This window comes from Ptychodera flava, chromosome 3, assembly GCF_041260155.1.
Source record: "Ptychodera flava strain L36383 chromosome 3, AS_Pfla_20210202, whole genome shotgun sequence".
NCBI lineage: Eukaryota > Metazoa > Hemichordata > Enteropneusta > Ptychoderidae > Ptychodera > Ptychodera flava.
Genome location: NC_091930.1, coordinates 43,930,413 through 43,952,097, shown reverse-complemented (window position 1 = coordinate 43,952,097; position 21,685 = coordinate 43,930,413). Strand labels below are relative to the sequence as shown.

Here is a 21,685-nt window from a genome sequence, read left to right as displayed (position 1 = left end):
CGTACAGTCTCAACTTATTCAACAGAACTTACTTACAATGTTAATTTGAAAGTTAAAATGTGCTTGGTTAGTAGGATGAAAATACTGATATTAAAAGATAACAAGCTCAAGATTCTTTATAACCTGACAGATATGCTGTTTTTTTATGACGTAAATCTTGATTTAAGCAAGTCTTGTTTACTTTTATTAGAATGTAATTAACTCTCGTTTATTTGCTGTTATAGTCTGATGAAATATGCAAATCTGTATTTTTACAGAATTTTTTTCCATTTTTGGTCAGGCCATCCTGAAATGAGCTATCAAAGATATCCACCTTCTTCATCAATACATGTGTCACAAAAGGTTATTCTCTACATAACACAGCAGAGCGCTGTCAACTGTTGAGTCGCTTGTTTTTTCAAAACCGCTGGTCAGACAGCTTTAATATTTGGTTTACATCCCTAGGATGACCTAAGTGAGATAATTTCATACAGTCAGGAAATACTTAATTTTGTATCCATGTCTATAGTAGCTTCAGGACTTTGGCCCTATGTTTTTCTGACTTCGTTCTTATCAAGTAGAATCACGTCAAAGTTAAAACTGAAATAAAAATTGTTTTGGCTTTTTAAGTACATAATCTTGTTTGCAGTCTTTGTGTTGGTTGAACATGTTCATTCTGTAAGTGAAAGCATGAGGGCAGCCTATTAAACATTGCCTTTGCCCTCAAATTCTGACACAACAAAATTAGAATAATTTACGGTGGTGTTGTATTAAAAGGGACAGGTTTCTATCAGCGGCTTCTTTGAACAAACTGTACGGTGCATAACTTTCAAAGGACAACAAAGGACTAAAATCGTATAACAGTCAATATTAACTATCAGTAGCGCGAGAACCAGAGATTGAGGATTGCCCCTTTAACCAGCACACGTTATTCAAAGCAATATATTTTGTTGTATCAAAGATGACATGCAAAGCCCCTCATACAGTAATGATACTATATATTTTCAAAAAGCAGAGACTCTATAGTTCAATAGTTTAATTAAAGGATTAAGAGGGTACATATTCACAGTATAAAACATGTTTTGGTATGATAAAAACTTGAAACCACTTTATGTAATATCACATTTGAAGCTAGAGAATATGTCACGGTTATCAAAATATATAATGACAATTACAAAATCTTTGCAGACAAAGTGATTTTGAGCAATATATGCTGTGTTGGGTTAAATATCAGACACAGATTGTTGATTTCAAAACTGTTGTCAGGTTAGAGATTTCAAAAGAGATTTCAAAAGTAAATCTGAGAATTGAGTGTTACATATTCTCAGTTTCCACACATAACCATGGCAAAATGGGAAATGCAAATGTGCAGATGGTAATCAAAATAGAGCTAAACAACTCCTTTTGCTGTGTGCCCCACATCATAATTAACGCAGAGAAAGACATAAATTGACCTATGAGGATCGACAAAGATTTCATCAGCGAGAATAATCTTGATCCATCATTTCTTGGAGTTTTCCACCAATTGTTGGCATACAGCTTTGCTGGAAGTTGGGAAACTACATGACTTATTTAAGGTAGAACGCACCTCGGGGACAGACATTTAGACTCTCAAACTTTTACAATTCTCTTCTGATATACCACATTCGGGGGTTCATTTAAAGCTCTTGGTGAAAGAAAACTTTTGACCGGCTTAGTTTTTCGAAATTCGAAAATTTTTATTTTTCTCCATAGAGTTAACACAGGGATGGCGGCCATTTTGAATTTCTAACATCGGTAAATCTTGTGTAATTTGTTTCTCTAGTACCAAAATTTGCACGGGGACCCCCTATTTTTATTCTTTATTTTGAAAGAGAATGATTGAAAGATTCCTTGAGGAAAGTTAGAGCAAAAGTTTAGGTCTTTCCCTTTCGAGGTGCATATTACCTTAAAACACACACAAATTTAGTACTGAAACTTGATTATGCTTGTTTTATTACTGTATGTGGTGTCATACATTTTGCATCTAAAAAGAATGTCTGCCGTTTGAAGTCTACCTAGTGTTCATTTCACAACTGACACGGCCTTACAAATTGCATTTATTTGTGCAAGGCAAAGAAAATCTAGATGATATCTGGTGAAATAAAACGTACAGTTATAGCCAGTTTGGCTTTATACAACTGATTCAGACATCTTGTGTTCATAAACTTTGCTACGTGGTATTGTGACTTGTACTTAAATGCACAAAATTCTCTTTCATGTGAAAACCAAATACAGCCTTCAAATCTTAAGCACTTGTGTCGTCCATAGAATAGTATCACACTGAGTTGTAACAAATATAATTGCTCACTGTCTTTATTTTTCTCTGAGACCTTATATCACAGAATCTGCTTACATGTCGTAGATTCTTTTTCCATTTTCTCTTCACCCAACTTCCTAAATGGTACTGTCTTGGACATGAAAGCAACGTAGTCTCACATTTTTGGCAGTGTAATATAATAAGACTACAAAGACTACATACCTGCAGGAATTTTGTCTGTTGTGCTTAAGGTAGATCGCACCTCGGGGACAGATAGTCGGACTCTCAAACTTTTACAATTCTTTTCTGATCTACCACTTGTGGGGGTTCATTTTAAAGCTCTTGGAGAAAGAAAAATTTTCACCATCTTAGTTTTATGAAAATCAAAAATTTAATTTTTTCCCATAGAGTTAACACAGGGATAGCAAAATGTTGGGTAATTTGTTTCACTAGTTCAAAAATTTGCACGGTGACCCCTGATTTTTATTGTTGATTGTTGAATTGGTAAGAGAATGGTTGAAAGTTTCGTTTAGGAAAGTTTGAGCAAAAGTGTAAATCTTTCAACATCGAGATGCATACTACCTTAAGTGAAGCTTCGGATATAGCATTTCAGGGTCAGCTGGATTGAATACTTTGTTCATCACTCAAATTAAATTTAACTTTACAAGTGGTTTAAATAGAGAGCAATGTCTCCGTAAATGTACCGAACACCAAAGTCATTGCTCCAAATACACTGCAGCATTCGATTCTCCAGCTGGAGTCCTGATGGCGTGATTGGTCATAGCGCCCCTCTCGCGACCATTTCCTACTGCGAACTCATTTGAGATCATGGCAGCGTGTTGGCATGGGCACGGGCTCTGGTCTCCGTTAAAAATAACTTAAAACGTGGAAATTATCGCCGATTGAAGAAATCCATAAACAACAGGACACTAACAGGTATCGCAATTTATCAGGTACGTTTTAGCACGCACATTCAGTGAAAAATCATCATTTTTTCGGGACGTTTTTATCAACACATGCAACAAGCTACAATCTGGCCGCCGGACAGTTTCAAACCCAATCGGCTTGTCAGGCAATTTTTTTTGAAGCATGAAATTTACTGTTAAGAAGACTTCTACCGTGTCATGGTGACTATTTTAGCGTTCATGTAGTAAAAACTTTAATATTTGTCCAAAATTATGCAAAAAAATGAAATATTGTGCACTTTGTTACTGAAATTCTAGATAATCAGCTTGTCGGTTGCATTGTGTTGGGTAAAATTAATCTGAAAACTTGAAGTTGTAGATTTTCACCGGAAATATACCTGCAGACTTGACATTTCATATTGTCATGTCTGCTTCTATGTATGTTTCTGTACACTCATGCACACATATGTGAAATTCAAAAATTATTCTGACAAATAGTGCACAAAAGATTGCAACAGGCTGCTGTCGGATAATTAACAAAATGACAATTTAACAGTTGATAACTGTACATGTCCGTCTAAGTGAGAAAATGATGTCTTATCCAAAACAAAACACCAGGTACAGTACGCACCATTTCACAAGTGGTATAGCAATAAACTGATGATGTACACAAAAAAAACAGACAACTTGTAATTATGGCAATGTGTTTTGTGTACAGCGATCTCATCAGTTTGTGGCTATACCACTTGTACAATGGTGCTCACTGGTAAATATGAACAATTGTTGAAATGACAGCAAAAAATACACATTTACAGCCTGCCAGTTGCAATGAGTTGTGTAAAATTTGTCAGAAAATTTGTAGATTTTCACTAGAGATATCCCTGCAGAGTTGACATGATGTGGTGTCATGTCTGCTTATATGTACAGTAGTTTAATACAGTATTCCTGTGTTACAACTAATCTGTGTGGATTATCCTTACACAGTGCAATGTAACGGGGTCTCTCTAACTGACCTTGACCTTTATAGCTGAGAAATTCACCATCACAATTGAAGTGAACCACTCTATTCGCATTGTGATCACAAACATATATGCCATCTTGTTGGTGATCAAAACACAAACCCACTGGATTCTCTAAGTGTCCCTTGCCAATGTCTCTTATACTTTGCATCTGGTGATTCAAAACATGAACACAATTCCTGTCAATATCTGATACAAAAATACATTTCTTATTCACAATCAGATCCCAGGGAACACTGACTTGTCCTTTTTCAGTTCTTGCAATGTGTTCACCAGATTTATTATATTTTCTCACATATCCTTTGTAGTCACCAATGAATATAAAACCATCAGGACTCAAGCAGATACCGGTTGGGTCAATTCCTTCTTTGCGTCCAAAACAGTTTAAAATCTTGCTTTGTCCAGAACTCACCACAACTTGACCATTCCCTCGGTCACTCATAAAGTATTGGTCATTGTCTTCATCCACTGTGACATTCTTCGGATAAAATGGCTTTGGGAATGCATGGAATTGTAAGATGAGATCACAGCAGAGTTTGATTGGATCAATAACCTGAACTCTATGATTGAATCATCACATATAACCCATTGACCGTTGTTCTTGATGTATATTCCCTCAGCCGCATAAAATTGTCCCGGCATTGATCCTTCCCCAAACACTTCCAGGACACTTTCCTTGACCGGATAACCTAGTAGGAAAACAATTGGTATACAGGTTTCTAGAGATGAGCTAAGTAATACATATTGAATTTCTGATGTAATCTGTAACTTTGTATTTTGGGGGCAATTTTTGCCATTTTTGGTCAAAAAATGTGTATTTCCAAAATTACTCATCTGATAGCTTTGAAATTTGGTATACAGGTTTGTATAGATGAACTAAATGAGATTTATTGAAATTATGATGAAATCTGCAATTTTGAATTTTTGGGGCAATTTTTTTCATTTTTGGTGAAAAAATGTGTATTTCCAAAATTACTCATCTGATAGCTTTGAAATTTGGTATACAAGTTTGTATAGATGAACTAAATGAGATTTATTGAAATTATGATGAAATCTGCAATTTTAATTCTTTGGGCAATTTTTTTCATTTTTGGTCAAAAAATGTGGTTCTCAAAAGTACTGGTCTAACAGCTTTGAAATAGGTATCCAGGTTTCTATAGATGAACTAAATTTGATCTTTTGAAATTATGATGAAATCTGCAATTTTTATTTTGGGGGGCAATTGTTGCCATTTTTGGTCAGAAAACTTTATTCTCAAAAAACTACTCAACATATACCTTTGGTTGACATGTTCTTAGGGATGATCCGATGTGATATATTCAAAGTATGATGAAATCTTCAATGTGTATTTTTGCAGCTAATTTTAGCCACTTTTTTCTGGCCACTGCATTGAGCTATTAAAGATTCCAATCTTCTTCATCAACATGTGTCAAAAATAGTTATTTTCTACATAAACACAGCGGAGCTAAATTGGCCGCTTGGTCACTTGTTTAAAAATTTGAAAACACAAAGACAGAGGATGAATTTCAAGCGAAATCTTATCCTATCGGTAGATACAAGGGTAAAGTGTCCTTTTGATGCAAAATTGTCTCAAAATACTCAACATGTAAAGATTATCAGAAAGATTAAATTCCACTATAATGTGTAGGTTGCATTGTGTTGTGTAAAATAAGTCTTGAAAGTTGTAGATTTTCACCAGAAATATACCTGCAGACTTGACATGTTATATTGTCATGTCTGCTTTTATGTATGATTCTGTAAACTCATGCACACATCTGTGAAAGTAAAAAAATTATTCTGACATATATATTTCACAAAAAATTGCAATAGGTTGCTGTTAGACAACTTAAATTTTTAAAAAACATTACTAAATTGTGGACGTCAGATGAAATGGTCTGTCCAAAATTCTACACAGCTGTGAGAACTGTGTTTGATCCAAAAATTTGTAATTAAATATGCAAAATATGCAAATTATCTTGAAAAATACACATTTGCAGCCTGCCAGTTGCAATGAGTTGTGTAAAATTTGTCAGAAAATTTGTAGATTTCACTAAAGATATTCCTGCTGAGTTGACATGATGTGGTGTCATGTCTGCTTATATATACAGTAGTTTAATACAGTATTCCTGTGTTACAACTAATCTGTATGGATTATCCTTACACAGTGCAATGAAACGTGGTTTCTCTAACTGACCTTGACCTTTATAGCTGAGAAATTCACCATCACAATTGAAGTGAACCACTCTTTGCCCACCGTAATCACAAACATATATGCCATCTTGTTGGTGATCAAAACACAAACCCATTGGATCCTCTAAGTGTCCCTTTCCAATGTCTCTTATACTTTGCATCTGGTGATTCAAAACATGAACACGATTCCTGCCATAATCTGATACAAAAATACATTTCTTATTCACAATCAGACCAGAGGGCAGACTGACTTGTCCTTTTTCAGTTCTTGCAATGTGTTCACCAGATTTATTATATTTTCTCACATATCCTTTGTAGTCACCAATGAATATAAAACCATCAGGACTCAAGCAGACACCGGTTGGTTTAATTCCTTCTTTGCGTCCAAAACAGTTTAAAATCTTGCTTTGTCCAGAACTCACCACAACTTGGCCATTCCCTCTATCACTCATAAAGTATTGGTCATTGTCTTCATCCACTGTGACATTCCATGGATCAAATGGATTTGGGAATGCATGGAAGTGTAAGATGAGATCGCAGCAGAGTTTGATTGGATCAATAACCTGAACTCTATGATTCTCTTCATCACATATAACCAATTGACCGTTGTTCTTTATGTATATTCCCATGGCCCAGTTAAACTGTTCCGGCATTGATCCTTTCCCAAACACTTCCAGGACACTTTCCTTTATCAGATAGCCTAGTAGGAAAACAAAAACATAAACAAAGGTCAAAGGTCAATTTGTAAACTACAATTTCTCTGAAGTCAAACATTTTCTAATCTCACAAATTTTGACTGAATGCAAAGTTCTTTTGTTTACACAAACACAATTGGGACATTTATAGGAACAACTTCATTACATTGCTATGTAACTCACATGTTTCCATGGCTACATATTTGCATTTTATTGACGAAATGTGATTTTCAGTCCATAAGGTAAGTAATTGTATTGCAGATTGGCTGATGTTTTACAGACAAGAATTGCCAGGTTGCAGATTGTCTTCTTGTGTTTTGACTTCAATAACTGATACAAATTTATGTAACTCACATGTTTCCATGGCAACATGTTTGCATTTTATTCATCAAAGTGTGATTTTTAGTCATAAGGTAAGTCATTGTATTGCTGATGGCTCATGTTTTACAGATAGAGTGGCCTGGTTGTAAATTGTTTTGTTGTGATTTGATCTCAATCACAGGTACAAAGATTGTGTTTGTGTATTTTTTATTTGTACGGTATATATCAACCTAAGACAAATTTTTTAGTTCTTACAAAATTATATTGTTACTTGTATGTTCTATTTTGTGAAAATTCTACCTCAACCAAATTTCCCTGTCCTGCCAAGTTTGTCTCCCTATGTCTGTTTTAATTTTAAAATACACACCTTCGCTGAATTTTTTATTGTATTGTCAATACCGTACTTTTATTTTGTTTGCTATTTACTAGTTTTCCCCCTTTTCCTGAAGTGCGTAATATTTTCAAGTTTGTTTTTTGATTTTGTAAATGGGGATTTACTTGTTCATTATTCAAATAATCCTTGATCTAAAATTCTCAAATATAATATAGTGCTTCAAAGGTATAATTGTTTGTTTAAGTTGTTTGTGTGTTTGGCCATATTGAAATTTATTTTTGTTTAATGTTTCTGTTTTTTCAGTTGTTTGACCATTAATCCTAGATTGATATTTACTTGTTGGATGTGTCAGCCATCAATCAATTGTAATTTATTTACCATTTGTTTATTACTCATGTTTTTTTCAGAATCATCACATGAAATGATTTATTTGTTTTACTGATTTCTTTTAATTTAATTTGTTTGCATGCCGTTTATAATAAAACATTTTGTTTGTGTACCATTTCCATGTATTTTTTTTAATGTATCAAACAGTTAAGGTATTGTGTTAACAACCCCTTGACCTTGGTGACATATTGTAACATTTGTACAAGTCTGAAGAGATGATTTTGAAGGCCATGTTAAACTATTAGATTGTGTTTAACAGTTTCAATTCTGTTACCATGTTGTCTATCCAAGATCCCGGTTTAAATATTTCCTGAAATGTTGACTTTTTAAATTCTTCAGTATTGCATTTTGTTCATGGTTTAGGCTACTTGCAAATTTTCTCTTTATTAGAAATGAATGCTTCCATGATTTTCAGTACGATGTGCAAATCTCCTCCTAATGTGTGCTAATAAATGAAAATATCACTTGACTAATATATGATTTTTTTATTTTTGGTTGTTGTGCATAGGCCAAAGTGCAAGTTCCCTTATTCAATATTTGCTGCTTCTTTGTTTAGTTTCCATGTCTGTCTATAAACAATAGTGTATCTCTCCTTCATACATTCTCACTCACATGCAGGCACTGTTCGTGATCCCTGGAATTACCTGTTCTAGTCTGTAAGAGGATTATGGAGGTGTTGTAAGCTTTTTGTTTTCCGTTGAAATTTTAATCTGGTCAGTAACTTTATCTCTGGTTTTCTTTCAGTAATCAAACTTTTGCATTTTTGTTCTCCAACAATCAAAGTGTTTCTACCATTGAGAAAAACAATTTGGGTATTTGTCAAAAGAGGAAAGCATTTGTCATGGTGACCCTTAGATTAATCATCAACTGCTGTTTACCTTTTAAAGTACTCCAGGGGAAGAATGAATTTTGTAAGAATTAAATTTGACATTTACCACTTTATGAATATATGGTCATTTATAGTGTAAACCGTGAATACCTTCAGATTTTTGTTACAGTGTATCTGACACACTGAGCCAATCAGATTATAATTCTACATTTCTAAGATGCCTGGATTTTTTAGTTCTTTTGCATATCTCTTTCTTTTCATTGAACTTAAATAACGTACACTATGCTTTTATTTTATACAGATTATTGAAAATCAAGTTTACTGACAGAATGGGTGATGTGATGTCCTGGTAAAAGATAAACCAGTCCTCCGTGATGAAGTACCTTCGACTCCATCGCAAGATGATACTGAAGATGTCAGAGTCTATGAAGACATGAAGACAGATGAATAAGGCAGTGGAGAGGTCCCGGCTATTCCCCAACCCAGATGTGGACACTGACCCTAAAGATGTCTTTGGGTTCAACTGAGCCTGAAATTTTATATTGTGTACGTACATGTACATGTATTGTACACACAAACCAAACGGCCCTTTTCAGGGCCATCACATCCTCCAAAAAGAGAACTACCGTATACCAAAATTATTTATTATGTATTTATTTTTATTTATTAACAATTTTCTGCTAATTTTCATTGATGATCTACATTGTTATTTGTTTTGTCCATGGTGAGATGCAAGTGATATACGGTAGGTATTAAAGTTGAACGTAATGCAAAACAGTGTACCAGCTTTTTAGTACTGACATGCTTGCATAGTTTATCAATAAGATATTCCTCAAGCAAAATATTCTCAATCACCCTCCCATTATCCAATACAGAGTTCTGGTTCTATTGGATATGCCCCGTACAGATTATCGCATTACATACACGAGACTAGTTAGTCTTGAACAACGTATATGGCTTCATGATGATGTCTATCCAGTTTCTATACTTTGGATTTCTCTCAGCTCTCATTGTCGATCTGTCAATACTGTTTTAAAGACTGACAGTGTAAACTTTGCAGGTTACAACAAGCAAAGGTTGGAAGATCGGACATTTCCACGTGCAGGACAGAATATATGCTGTACGTATATTTTCAACAAGCATGATGTGTATCTTGTAGTCTACCTGTCTATGGTACGTCCATGGTGCAACAAGAAGTACACACAGTGGCCCAGCTTATTACATATAGCTGCATGAATGGATCAAAATATTGTAAATATTGTGTAAAAATTGGAGAGACTGATGCATGTCCTGAAGACAGATGAATAAGGCATATGGTCGTATTGAACTGAAAAATTGAAATTCGTTTTGTTGGCACCTCACCTATTAGTCAATGCGCTCTGAGGTGCAAACAAAACAAATTTCAATGTACAGTTCTTAAAGAATTGTACACACCTAGCAATCACTTATAAAACTTTAAAAGTTTTGTGAAAATCCCTATGAAAATAAGCCTGAGAAATCGATTAACTACATCGTGAAAACAATCATTCTTTTTGTCGTAAAATATTAATTGTCATCAAAAAGATTTGCGACACATGCTGTGTACATATTGTTTGCCATGTGTGCGGTACATTCGTATGTCCTGCACTCAAGAGCGTGAACGCCATTGTAAATATCATTCGGTGTAACTGTGGAGCTAGAAATATTTCTAGCTCCATGGTGTAACCAACTCCAACCTCGCTCGATGGCTAGCAGCACAGTGCGCTTAATGGACTGTAATTCTGAGGCATCGATCTTGTATATTTTACTGTTATATCCCAGTTAATCAACCCTTGGTTGAAGAACTACGGCTGTAAGTATCCATAGTGGTCTGAACTGGCTGAAATTTGGACCTCAGTGGTCCAACACATAGAACCAGGTTACAGCACTGCAGTTAAAGGCAAAATATGTTCTGCAGGAGGCAAACACATGGCAAGAGGCAAAATGTTTGATATTTTTTCTAGTATGGAAGTGACCTTGAATCTGGAGGAGCAGACAGTAATGTATACAAAAGCGACTGTGGAGGGGAAACAGCACTGGAAAGTTAGGCCTACCAAAACAAAACTGTATATGTGTTTTCTGCACAAATATGAGTACTTTTGAAGACCGCTGTGCTTTCCAACCTAAATTTGCGTAGGCAGCAAATAAATATTTTTGAAGCAGTTGAGTAGAGGCCAGGATCAAGTGATTAAGGCCATGTAATGAGGAAAAGTCGAAGGCGGTCAAAGTTATGAGGGTTTAATTTTATGTATAAGGTTATAGAATTCCAAAATTTGAAGAAGCAAGCATATGACCAAACTCTGCACGAAAGGCAAAAATATTCTTGATCTAACTTTGTGTACATTTTACATGTGATAGCAATCCTTCATTCTGACAAGAAAAAAGCTGTGTGTTTGAATCAACGATTTTCCCTTTTCAGTGACAAGTTAACCCATTTTTTCAGATTTTTTCCAAAATTTTGACAAAAATTATAATGCAACGAAATGGGATATCCATTTGGTTCAAAATTATCAATAAACTACAAAAATATAGTAAAATTGATAAAATTTTGCCCTAAAATTTTGATCGGCACTCAAAGAATTATAAGCATGTAACTTTTGTTACCTTTTTTGTACAAATATTTGATTTTGATAAGAACAAGTTACAGTATTTGAAATTAGTTCCACCCTGAGAATTCACATGCTTCATGGCAAGTGAATCAAATCTGAATTTTACTCACATTATCAGCAGTACAGTTTCAATATAGACTTGTCTACTTGCAAGAAAATCATAATGAAAACACCAAATCATGAAACCATGAAAATTGTGTCCAGATTTTTTACCTTAAATGTAAAAAAATGGTTGTTATCTAAGAAATGTTTTCATGCTATTTGCTATAGAACATAGGTTACCGATATCTATTGTATGTGAATGAAACCAGACAGAGAATATAGATTCTTGGAAGTGTTATCTTTTAAATGACAACTTGAACAGGCTGCATAAGAAGTGTATGCAAAGAATTTTCAAAATGGAAAAATATGAGACGTTGTCTACCCAAATTTCACATAAGTGATCATAATTTTCAAATTGGGAAGAAAAGAAGCGCCAAGAATTTGTTGAAGATGTGAGTTAGATGAAAGAAATGATGAATGGCATTTGATGAACACAAATGTTATTAAAAAGTGTGGTATCATTCTATATTGCAGCTAGAGCTGAGAGAAAAACAGGCTTGCATTAACATGATGAATTTTAAAGTATTGCCATTGGCAATTTCTTTTACGGGTACTTCTGTTAACATGTGTTTGTGTTAAATGTATGTGTTTTAAAGTTTATTGTACCTTACTACTCTCTCCAATATGACTTGTGTAATGAACAAAACAGAAAGTGAGTTAAAATTACATTTTCTAGGCGTGATAGTAATTATTAGAAAATTACTTGATCATGACTGTAGGGCCCATTTCTGTAGGGCCCACTGAATTTCAAAATGGCCCGTTCATTTTTGCTTGGATGGGGCCATTTTCACAGTGGTGTTTTCAGCCCTCCCAATCACTGATGCATTAGGGACCGTCTCAGATTGTCGCAGAAGTTCAAAAAGCGAAATTCATTCGTTTAGGGGGGGAGGGGGTTTGACCTCCATTCAATTAGTGAACTTCACTTTCGCACTTTTATTTTGTGATCACAAGTTTTCGTGTGTTTATTTTAAATTAAAGAAAAACTGCACACTTGTGCCAACAAATTTGTAACCGTTTCCATCTCGTTTGTGCCCCACACACAATTTACCAATACTAACATTGTATCCTAAACCTTTCACTCATCAAATTCAACAAAGACAAAAGTATCATTTTTTTAAATGTGCTATTTATAAGCGTCTGCTCTAACCACTAGATATCTTTATTCTCACTTGTTATGCATCTGGTCATAGTCGTTTTAATATGATTGAACATGCCTGGTCCCCCTTGTCAAAGTTTCTCGCTTATTTACCGCCCCTACCAAGTACAAATTGCGTGTTCGCAGAGACAAAGAACAGATGCAAAAAGGGAAAGTAAAATAAAATGAAACTTTTATGCGGTAAAATGCCCTGTTAGTAGTCAAATCTGATCGGTTACTTTAATTGTAATGTGGCATGGGGAATGCGTCTTCAGTAGCTATAGCAAAATGCAACATTGCACCCTCAGGCAGACATAAACATTTCGCACTTTTGAAGTTTCGTTTAGGGGGAGGGGGAGGGGTTTTGATCAAAACGAATTAATTTTGTTTCTTGAACTTCTGTGACAATCTGAGACGGTCCCTTAGAATGCATTGATTAGTATCAAATCTAATTTTCACTTCAATCAGAAACTGTCTTGTGTGATACTGCAATTGCCTATCAGAATTTAAGAACTCTCCTGCAAAACTGGACAAGATAGCATTGATGTATCCATCACATGTTGTTGAAAATTTCAATTGTGAATATAATTCAGATTGTAAGTCACTCAGTGATCATTTGTAATTTTTGTCCCTGGGCCTGAATGTGATAGCGCCCCCTATAGCTATTGTGTATTTTCCATGTTCTGATCCCATTTGATTAAATAATCACAAGTCACCACTTCTATTCAAAGAGAGAAAGGAAACATTATTTTGCCTATATGACTTTGATCGACTTTGAAACTGCATTTACATTCACATTTATACATGCAGTGTGCATCACGCAAAAAAATTATATCCACTTGATAGATAAAGCCATAAATCATCTCCTCTAATGTTTCAGTTATGCCAGATATGTGGGGCAATATCAGGGGCCTAAGTATTCATTTTTAAGCTTTGTAGTGACTAAGACTGCAGATTTATAGTAATTGTGATATAAAGAAATGTGCACTCATTTTTTGACTTGAGTAAACCCTTCAAACTACTCACATAATACTGTTCTCCTTACAATATTGATTGTATGTAGCAGTGATCAGAGGAGCAGAGTTATGATATGCCTAACAAATTTGAATTTATAGCATATCAATTCCTCTAGCACAGTACATATCTACATGTATGAAATTGAGAATGGAACGCCTATCAGAAATGTAATCATTATTTGATTTTCTCGCTATCTTGATAGATTAATCATGTGATTGTTTTGGGGTTTTTGTATGAATTTATTTCTTTTTTATTATTACTTTGAAACACTGTTTTGGTTTCTTTTGAGTAACTCCCTTATTTGTTTTTGTAACGCTATTCTTCCCTTCCGAGGGAAGTTGTGTGTCTAATAATAAAGTTATATATATATATATATATATATATATATATATATATATATATATATATATATATATATATATATATATATATATATATGAATAGGGTCATCACAGGGAAATGCAAATATGAACATGATCAATGTCTGGTCTATACAACACAAAAACCCAAGCACTACAGAGGTTCAGATAGTTTAAAGGGCAAGTAGATGTAACTTTTCATTTTTTTTTTGCTGTTTCTGTTTTGCAAGTTTTTTTCTACTCCCCAAAACAAGTTGAAACACCCACTATTTAGCTTTTCAAAACAGAATCTACACGTAAAAGGCACCGTTATTATTTACATTGAATTATAGTTCAGAACAGATTTCATTTTTTGCAATAACAAAATGCAATTTACACATATACACTTGCCAAGCTGAATACTGTGTATCTCAACATGTTTTGGGGAGTAGAACAAAAAACTGTGGGTGACATTAAAGACAAAAAAATAGTTAAAAATCTCTAAAATTACTGCTACAGGTTCTCTAACTTTCATATTATCACTCATGGATTTTAAAACAATGCACACGAGAAAACAATTACTAAATATTTACCAACACCTGAAATCCAAAACATAAATTTTAATGATCTCTGAGTTGAAACTATTTGGCGTGATGATATTTTTGACTTTCATGAAAGTAAGTTGGCAAAAACTTTATTAAATTTCAAAATGAGTTCTGCACATGTGGTAGACCAAAAAAGAGTGGTACTGTAAATTTTAGAGTCCAGATGTCTGCCTCTGAGGTTTATATTTCCACACTTTAGTAGGGCTGGATAGAGAAAATCAGTAAAATTTCATCTGCTTCCAGTTGTATTTGTTAATTTTCTAATGCAATAGAAATTTGCCATTCCAAGCACTGTGCTAGTAATGTTTTCACTTGTATTTTTTCACCATTTACTGTAAATATATCATAATTGATGAAGCGTTTAGAATCACAGGGCAATTGATCACATGATATCTGCTGCTCACACCATGTCATTATACAATGTATAGGTGAATGATAACAGGCATTATGACATTGGATGAATAGGTAACATTGTTAGTATTATTAAGTTTCTATATTGATTTCTTTCAAGTTGCAAGATAAGACAGCTGCCATGAGGTTGACCTTTAAAACAATGATGAAAGATCAAGAACAATATTCAGTACCCCAGGGGTCCCCATTAGACAATCAGCTTATGCATATGAGGAGTAAAAAAAGAAAAATTGCTGTAACAAAACAAGATTCTAGCAACATTATTGTTTGATTGTCATTTAAAGTGAACCAAGTTCAACAATATTTCACAAACAGAAGTATTAGTGCAGAGAAGAAAAAATTAAACTTTGATAGATATATTGACCTTACTTGATGACCAACATTTTTTCACTCAACCTGATTCAAACTTACAATGTATGGCACCAAGTCACTTATCAGAGATATCACAGTCACAACAGCTCAGTCAATACACCCCACTTCCAATCTCTCTCCCTGTATAAAGTTTTCATGACTATTCTGACTGTGACCCTTCCACACACTCATGAGTCTGGTTATGTTTTAATTTTGATGAGCACGGCTTTCTACTAAGCAATTTCTAAAGATACATCACACCCCCCATATATATATATATATATATATATATTATATATATATATATATATATATATATATATATATATATATATATATATATATATATATAATTATATATATATATATATATAATATATATATATATATATATATATACACGCTCAGGATACATCACACCGTATGGTGATTTCGAGTCTGTTGTGTTATATATATATATATATATATATATATATATATATATATATATATATATATATATATATATATATATATATATATAACATATACGGTGTATTATATATATATATATATATTATATATATATACATATATGGAACATTGATTTTGACTTTACCTCTGCATACTCTAAATTTTGAGTAAACGTTGATAAATGACCTCTGTTTACCTCAAACATTATAACCATGATAAGAGGCATCAAGTTTGTGTATAGCATACATAAGTATGGATAAGCACCTCAGCCCAGCTATTGAATCGAAGTTGGTCAACAGATTTTAACAATAACACACTATGCATGGTTTTATTGAGACCTTATTCAAAAATTTGATATTTATTCACTTTGAGTGCAGTGTTAAAACCATCCTAAAGATACCCTGGTGTTAGTCTATAGTGCACAATCAACATTAGCCGCCATTGATTGACCACATGGAGACCCCTTCGATATCCGATGATGATAATGATTATTAAATTTAAAAAAAATGAAAAATATAAAAGTATTCGGACTCAGTAAATTTGTTTTTGTTGTTATTATTATTATTGTTGCTGTTATTGTTGTTGTTGTTGTTGTTGTTGTTGTTGATAGTATTTGCAGAAAAGAACAAAGTATGCGCTGCAAAATTCAATACAGCTCATTATACGCACACGCTGCAAAATTCAATCCAGCCTAATTATATACAAGGGGTGTCCCTTCATTTTCACTCTCTTTATTCCATCGCCACTTATTAAGCATCGGAATTGGTAAAATTCGACGTAGGGTCAAAGCACATTTGTCCTCGATCACACTCACAGATTTTTTACCTCTTACAATTGAAAAGTCAACAAATCAGCAGGTTTTTCAACACATCTTGTCGTCTCTTACATTCCAGATTTAAAAGACCCCGCGTTAGATTAAGTCACGTGGGCGCATTTCAAATCGAACCAATAGCAGAGCCTGTACTGAACGAATGGGCCCAGCGTGACGTAGCCCCGCGTATGATACCGTGTGTTCCGTTTCCACTGCGTCAAAGTCATCCATGAGCTACAAGTCCATAGACGCGTTTGTAAGATTTAGAGAGCTGCTTCTGCAGGCGTGTATGGACTTGTAGCTAAATATGACGATGTGAAGATGATAATGATAAAATTGACAACATAAAACTTAAACTAACCTCTTTCAACCTGTCTCACTTTCAGGTACACTTCTTTTGTTTCTTCAGGGATTTCTGCTTCACGGACAATATCATCTGCATACTCTGATAGCTTCTCAGCTTTCATCACCACTTCAGGATGGTTGGTAACCAAGTCCCGGGTCTCCGTTTTCACACCTACGAACTCACTGAAAATAGTATTTAATTTACGTTCCTCTACTCTGTCTCCCTCAACTATCACTGATTGTAATATTTCTCTTCCTCGACCCCTGTCTCTGTTTTGTGATCGTACCATTCCACTACTGATTGTAAGTTTCCTGACCTTGGCCTCGAGGTTTTCATTCTTCTCTGCTATCTCTTCATCTGACAGTAGATGTACATCAGTTATCTGTGCTAATGCAGAGTCTTCTTGTAGTCGTTTGAGTTGAGAATCCATTGCAGGATCTGTAAAAAAGGATTTTTAATTGGATTGTTAGAAAAAAAATAGGATTTCAATTTTTACCGCCTACATATGTCAACAAACATTGCAAAATTAGATATGGGATCACTTGGGTACAAGAGACGATAAGTAATGATGAAAGTTTAATTTGCTTACGTTATAAATAAATTTATAAATATGCACATTTTTGGTAAACAAATAACACTATTTATGTCATCAAAGAGGATTCTTGCATAAGTACAAATATTCAGAATCTATGCCAAATTAGCACTTGCCAGTCATAGTATTGCAAACAACATGAACAGTTTTTCATGGTCACAGTACTACTTCGCCATCAGTGGATATTGGTGAATGGCAACTGTCGTGGCAGCCAGCTAATAGGGCAAATCAAGTGTTGATGCCTTTTAGTAACTTCAGTTTTCTTAACTTCGGCTTCTACAATTCCAAAGATTCTTCCAATTTTGGCAGGCTGACACAAAGCATCAAATCAACCTTGTTGTAAAGCTTTTGGTTCCTATGAAAACTCAATATGATGCGTCGATCAGAAATCAGGCCATTTTCAAATTTGTCTTATTTTCATATAGATTATATGCGTTGAAATTTAGTGCTCCTAACTTCCACGACGCAGCAAGGAGGTAAATTATTATAAGCAAATAATATGTGTGCCGAATGGCTAATGCAGCAGATGGAAGCGTTCAAAATTAATTTGTTGATATTCTTTTTCACAATAACCAATTGCTCCTTCAGGTCAAGTGATTGGATGAGTAGAAGAAATAGACTGAATGCCATAGGCTTATGTGCTTGCACCGACTTTGAAAGAAAGTTCAGGAATGTCTTTGTTATAGTAGTAGCCATGGACACGATAAAACAAAATTAAAAGTGCTGCGCGGCGGCTATATTGGGTCGTTTTGCAAACTCGATGTGCATACGTATAAACGAGAGTTACGTCTTTGTACCTGATCGGAAAGAAACCTATCCTGGCATGTCTGAATTCCGTCTCTAAGCATGTGAAAGTTGACACCTTAATGCCTGCTAGCAGCCTTATGTGATACACAGTTTTATTGATGAACAAAGCAACATGCACGCATATATATGACAGATGGGTTTCGTCCTTGAATCAACTCAAAAACACACCAGGCATTTCTAAGTTACAGCAGTAGCCATGGAAATATAAAAATTAGAGCTACCCTAGTGACCAAATGCATTGTATCGCTAAATTAGTTAATGTACATGTCTAATAGTGAATGGTGTGCTTTTACGGCACTTGAAAAAGATCGGTCCAATCATGTCTTAGATACAGACCGTGAAAAAAATCAAACCAACTGACCGTTTTGTGACCTGTAAGGCATCGTATTGCAACACAACATGTATACGTATACATAGGATTATATCCTTGTAAAAACTTTCGAAAAATTTGCCCAGGCATCTCTTGGAAAATCTTTGCAGGCGGGCGAGATACACAGTTTTATACAGTGGCACTCTGACGGACATGACCAAAGCCATGCACTACCTTCCTCTTCAACTGGTCCCGTCCAAGGAAAAGGGGTTCGTGATGGTACCAGGTGTTCAGAAAGGGTCAATAGCATACCTGGTAGCATTCTGTCAAGATTGACGAAACGTTATCAATTTTGTGGTGTTTGGCGAATGCTCTAAATCTAGTTATGCTTTCCATCATTATTCGAGAAATAAACTCTCTTATGCCCTTGTCACATCTCGCTACCGTCCTCCCTATGATCTAACTAATTTGTTTTCTGAGAATCGCTGACAGGTCTTAGTGCTTATACGCTGGGTCTCACTCGAAAGACTTTTGTCAAAAATTGTGACCAGTGTTGGTTACAGACATGTTCGAGCCCGTTATGAACGGCTATTTACATCGAACGTTTGGATTTAAGGGTAAACACAGTCATGGGTGCTAAATTCACAAAGTAATGATCTCGAATGGTTCTAAAAGATCTCTTCTTCAAAAAAGGTGGCAAAAGAGAATGTTTTGGTTTCACGATAAATTATCTGCTCATGAGTTTATTGAATGATTCTAATAAATACAAAAAAGATATGGCAGCAGTCACGACCTTTATTGACATTCAACAAAAAGCACGTGGAACCTTCACTTTTGCCATACCCTCATACCTCAGCCAAATTTTCAGTATGACATGACAATGTTTACAGGACCTGCATATTCGCATTTCTTTCAGCGCATTCTTACTGGGTGAAAACAATATTATTTTTAAATCTAAATCGGAGACAAAATTTGAGGGAAACTCACTTTTATTTTCTCTTTATTTAGAATCCGTTACAATATTCTGACTATACCGTTGGTATACGTTGTACTAGAATATTGACAAACTAATTGTGATTTAGTATTAAAATCACTCCAGACTTAAAGCAGCAAACTTTACGCACATTACAAAGCACAGCCATGGAATTAATAGCTTACTGCATGTTCCCTCATCGAGAGTTAAGCTAATATATTTGATACTTTTTTTTACATTCACAAGAAATGTCTAACCTTTGACCTGCGTTCTGTTTCTGTCTGTTTCTGCAGTTCAAACATGTGCGACTGAGATTCTTGTAAGGACCGCTGGAGGTCTGTACGTCTCTTTTCCTCCTTTTCTTTCAAAAGCTGATCAAGCTTGTTTATCTGGTCTTCAGTCACCTGATACCCTCCATTTCAAATTCTTTCAGCAGGGCTCTGGCTCTGTTCACCCTTTTAAACGCACGTTCAGTGGTGTCTTGCTTCCCATGTAGAATGTTGGCAGTATATATTTTCTGCACAGGCAACCCTGCAATTATAGAATAGAAAAGACAAAAACGAAAGGCCTTGAATACGTTGTAATTAGTAAAGTAAAAAAGGAACCCGCAGGCTTGGTGAGGAAAATATTACATCATTGACGTTTGGAGAGAATAAGACAGGGGAAAGAATATACATACAGTTGCTAAAGTTCTCTTTGTCAGATAACAGTGGTTAGAAAACACAGAAGCGTAGACTCATAGAACTGCATTTGTATAGTATATTTCTTTTTTGAGAAGTTGTCAAAACTCACTGCAAGTGTGCAATATTAAAGTTTTCCTGTCACTTGCACTTAACACAATTGCAAACGTTCCATCCGTAAACTTTATGCACCTGCTCACAACCTCAGACCATTTAGTTTCTTTAGGGACTGGACACAAATTACAGGGGGTGGTGGGCCGGTGTTTTTCGAAACACCGCTGCATCAAAAATAGTAACATTCAAAAATATCCGTGCATGAAAATAAATGACCCTCCCCTACGCCTGTTACTCAATACCCCCTAACAAACCCGCAATGTGTTAAAGACCCCCCTTCTGACTTGCTATACTTTTGAAATCCCCTTCCAAAAGGAAGGCAAAATGTGGCTGATACACTGCTTTGTCCAAAACATTTCAAATCATATGTGTGTAATAATTCATGTAAGTGTACTTTGCTTGAAGTGGCAGGTAAAAAGTGCATGCGTGTACAAACAACGTAATTTTTAGATTTCATCGATAATGTTGATTCACTATATATGGTAGTTGACTAAAAGAAAACTATGAACGTGTATTTCCCAATATAAAACTAGCAATATCTGTTCATCTATAGATGTTTAATAACTGATATAAATATACTTGATTAGCATGGGTTGTTTACAAGTGCACATGTGAACAAGATATTTGATTTTGGAATTTCACTCAAAATGTTGATCCACTATACATGGGAGTCTATGACAAAACTGTAAAAAAATTATTTCACAATTAATAATATGCACTTTTGTGCATATATGGACCCTGAATAATTGACATAATTGTACTTGATTAGAAGAGGGTGGTAACACGTGCATCTGTGTACAAGAACTTTGTTTTTGGAATTTCGCATAAAAAGTTCATCCATTATACATTGTAGTCTATGACCAAACTAAGAATAATTGTTTTAAAATACAAAACTTGGCAAATCTATCTATTTATGTACACTCGATTATTGTTATAAATGTTCATGATTAGACTATGCATAGCGGTCTATGATGACACTATGGATATTTTTTTTCCAATACAAAACTAGGTAAATTTGTGCATTTATGTACACCTAATTATTAGTATTAATGTTCATGATTAGACCAGAGTGGTTT

General features: G+C 34.7%; 1 protein-coding gene across 1 annotated transcript in view; it reads left to right on the top strand.

The window, feature by feature from the left end:
• LOC139130258 (ubiquitin carboxyl-terminal hydrolase 25-like) overlaps window positions 1-21,685 on the top strand; it is a 67,080-nt gene that overhangs the window by 27,727 nt on the left and 17,668 nt on the right.